General features: G+C 34.8%; 1 pseudogene; it reads left to right on the forward strand.

The window, feature by feature from the left end:
* The first annotated feature begins 2,855 nt into the window (after window positions 1-2,855).
* On the forward strand, window positions 2,856-3,670 carry LOC109573198 (small ribosomal subunit protein eS1-like; annotated as a pseudogene).
* Window positions 3,671-3,903: the final 233 nt, after the last annotated feature.

The raw sequence follows: 3,903 nt of genomic DNA on the forward strand, positions 1-3,903 counted from the left end.
GTCTTTTCAGTTGAGTCAGCCAAAGTATTTGAGTTTCAGCTTCAACATCAGTCCTTCCAATGAACACCCAGGACTGATCTCCTTACTTCAAGTATATTTTTATATTTTAAATAAAATCTGCATCAAGGAAAAAAAAAACACATTAAGGAAATGTAGTATAAGTCTGAAGAAATTTTGGGTGCTATTTTTTTTTTCTTCTATTTTCCAAATGTGCTGTTATATAGTCACTACTTTTCATAATAACATTATTTTTAAAAATTAAAATAAGGGACTTCCCTTATTTGATTCCTGGTCAGGGAACTGAGATCCCACATGCTGCATGCTGAGGCCAAAAAAGTAATTAAAATAATAAAAAATGGAATCTACACAATCTTTAAAATTCATTTTACGCCGTATTTTACCCACAGTCAGTGTAGGAAGTTGTAATGGAGAAACAGGCGGTTCCTATATAAGGTAGGCTAATGTTTTAACTATCACCGTGTTCATAACACCTATGGAGCATTTATGATGTGTCAGGAACTGAACTATTTTACCTTTGTTTTCATGTGCAATTCCTTGAGGTAGATATTAAGCCCATTTCTACAGATGGGGCATACGAGACCTGAAGAAGTTAAAAGAGACTTGCTTATAATTTAAAAGCTACCAAGTTTATGTTGGAGCCTGAAGTAGATTCCAGGTCAGATGGATAGAAAGAATTTTTAACACTATCAAGTGTGGTATACATTTCTAAAATTGTAGTAACCTCTGAAAAACATTCAAGCTATATCATAACCCCCATGAAGGTAGTATCTGGTTATCAACAGAGGCAGGGGCCTCCAAGGCCCTGGAGGGGCCCTAGAAATGATCTCTTGAAAGAGCTAGGTATTTTACTTTGTAAAAATTTTTTAAAGTAATATCATTTTGTATTTTTTCCTTAATAAGGGCCCTCCCCAAAACCTGGATTCACCCCTGTTAATAGTGATTTTTAACAATCATTTGGGAATCTGACTCAGTGGTGGTATAACTTCAATAGGTACTTTAAAAGGTTATAGTCATGTTTTATAACAACGTGGAAAAATGCTATAACTCAAGGGCAAAAATCAAGATAATAAACTATATGTATACATTATGATTGCATGTAAAATGTGAATTCAAGGACTGAGGGAACTTGAAAGCAATAAAACCTTTTTATTCATTTGTTCATTCGCAAATATATATTAGGTACTTTTTATGTACCTGGTCTTATGCTTTTTGTTATTTGGGTTTTTTTTTTTTTAATTCATTTCTCTTATTGATAGAGGTTTGGAACTTGGGTAAATATGTTTACGACACTGTCTTAATTGTCAGATGAAAGCCATTTTTCACATACCTTTATTCTTAACCTTTGTCTACTATGACCACTTAAGAGATACAGAGATATTTGAATCTTCGAACCTCTGAATTCTCAAAATTTGGAGAATGGGCAAAGTGACCTCCAAGTTCGTCCCACTCTTAACATTTCATAATCATTATCACTGCTCTTTATTTCCAGATTACCCCTTTATTTCATTATAATGGACTATTCAGCAGCAAGAAATGTAGCTGATAAAAATCTAGTTTTTCCAACTGTAACAATTGATTATAACTTTACAGAAATTATAATCAGAAACAGAATTATGTAGTTTTATATAAATGGAAATTGGTTCTCTGATGATAGTTCCAATTTCAAACAAGGCAAATCACTGGTAACATCCACTGTTTTATTTCAGCAGGGAAATAATTTTATTCATGTATATTTCCTTTAGATCTCAATATATTTGCCTTGAGACACTAACTTCAAAAAACTTTCAAAGGAGTTGAACAGAGGTATGGGTAAATTAGGTTAGTCTTTTAATAACTGGGATATGACGACTTTTCTAAATATGAAAGTTTTTTAAAATGACTTTTTTTTTAATGAAAAATAAGGGGGAAAGTTTGAGGGAGAAACTATAGCAGAAAGGTATGAGTGTAAATTTTGTAGCCAGACAGAACTAGAATGGAATCTAGAATGGAAACTGCTTAGCTTTGTGATCCTGTGTGAGCAAATTATTTTTCCTCTCTAAGCCTTAGTTTACTTTTCTGAAAATGAAAGTAATATTAATGCCTACCTCACAAGTTATAATGAAAGTCAAATTAGATAATGTAAATAAATTTGTTGAATAAAGTGTTTATAATGTTAGTTCAGTTCAGTTCAGTAGCTCAGTCGTGTCCGACTCTTTGCGACCCCATCAATCGCAGCACGCCAGGCCTCCCTGTCCATCACAAACTCCCGGAGTTCACTCAAACTCACATCCATCGAGTCAGTGATGCCATCCAGCCATCTCATCCTCTGTCGTCCCCTTCTCCTCCTGCCCCCAATCCCTCCCAGCATCAGTCTTTTCCAATGAGTCAGCTCTTCGCATGAGGTGGCCAAAGTACTGGAGTTTCAGCTTTAGCATCATTCCCTCCAAAGAAGTCCCAGGGCTGATCTCCTTCAGAATGGACTGGTTGGATCTCCTTGCAGTCCAAGGGACTCTCAAGAGTCTTCTCCAACACCACAGTTCAAAAGCATCAATTCTTCAGCGCTCAGCCTTCTTCACAGTCCAACTCTCACATCCATACATGACCACAGGAAAAACCATAGCCTTGACTAGACGGACCTTTGTTGGCAAAGTAATATCTCTGCTTGTGGTACTAAATATTAATATTACTTATACTAAGTTATTAAATATTAGATATATAAAGTTAAACTTTCAGATATGATATTTCATTAAGGAAACAGTTTTAGAAAAATCAATTAGCAAGTTAACCAAGAACAGAATGTTTTCCCAATCTTTAAAAGAATAAACAAATAGGTCTTTTGGCTCTTGGAGAGCACCATGGCAGGGGGCAAAAACAAGTGCCTTCTGAAAAGTGGCAAAAAGGTTGCCAAGACGAAAGTGATTAATCCATTCTCTAGGAAAAATTGGTATGATGTGAAAGTAGCAGCTATGTTCAATATATGAAATACTGAATAAACAGTCAGGAGAACTCAAGGAATCAAAATTGCATCTGACGGCCTCAGGGTCATGTTTTAAAAGTGAGCTTTGCTAATCTGCAGAATAATGGAGTTTCATGTAGAAAATCCAAGCTAAGTGCTGAGACCGTTTAGGGCAAAAACTGCCAATCAGCTTCCATGGTATGGATCGTAGCCATGATAAACTGTGTTCCAAAATGTTCCAAAAGTGGCAGGCCATGATTGAATCTCATGTTGATATCAAGACTACCAATGGTTATTTGCTTCATCTATTCTATTGTGGTTTTACTAAAAACCACAATAGTCAGATTTGGAAGCCCTCTTGTGTTAAGGAAGCACCAACAAGTTCACCAAATCCGGAAGAAGATGGTTGGAATCATGACCTGAGAAGTGCAGACAAATAACTTGAAAAAAGTTGTCAATAAATTGATTCCAGATAGCATTGAGAAAGATATAGAAAAAGCCTTGCCAATCATTTTATCCTCTCTATGATTACTTGTTAGAAAAGTAAAAATCCTAAGAAGCAAACGTTTGAATTGGGTGAACTGATGGAGCTTCATAATAAAGGTAGTAGTTTGTGGATGAGTTGAATGCTAAAGTTGAATGAGATGATAGATAGGAGCCATTAGTTCAAGAATCTGTTCAAAATTCAGATATTTAATGGTGACAAAAAGTCTTATTTGTGATGTTTAAAAAAATAGAATAGGCAACTGTTGTCAACTAAAATCAATAGTGCATTCAGTAACAGTCCTTTCTGAGTAGCAGGTTCAAAGTTAACTTTCACTTTCTTCTTCTTTGCTTCTGTTTTTTTCAAAAAGTTGGACTTTGAACATTTATTCCTTTTGTTAAAAAAGAGTATTTTTTTTAAAATGAATTAAACATCTGTCTGCCCTGTGAACATTAACTTTAAA

The sequence above is a fragment of the Bos indicus genome, chromosome 19 (assembly GCF_029378745.1).
Source record: "Bos indicus isolate NIAB-ARS_2022 breed Sahiwal x Tharparkar chromosome 19, NIAB-ARS_B.indTharparkar_mat_pri_1.0, whole genome shotgun sequence".
NCBI classification, from domain to species: domain Eukaryota; kingdom Metazoa; phylum Chordata; class Mammalia; order Artiodactyla; family Bovidae; genus Bos; species Bos indicus.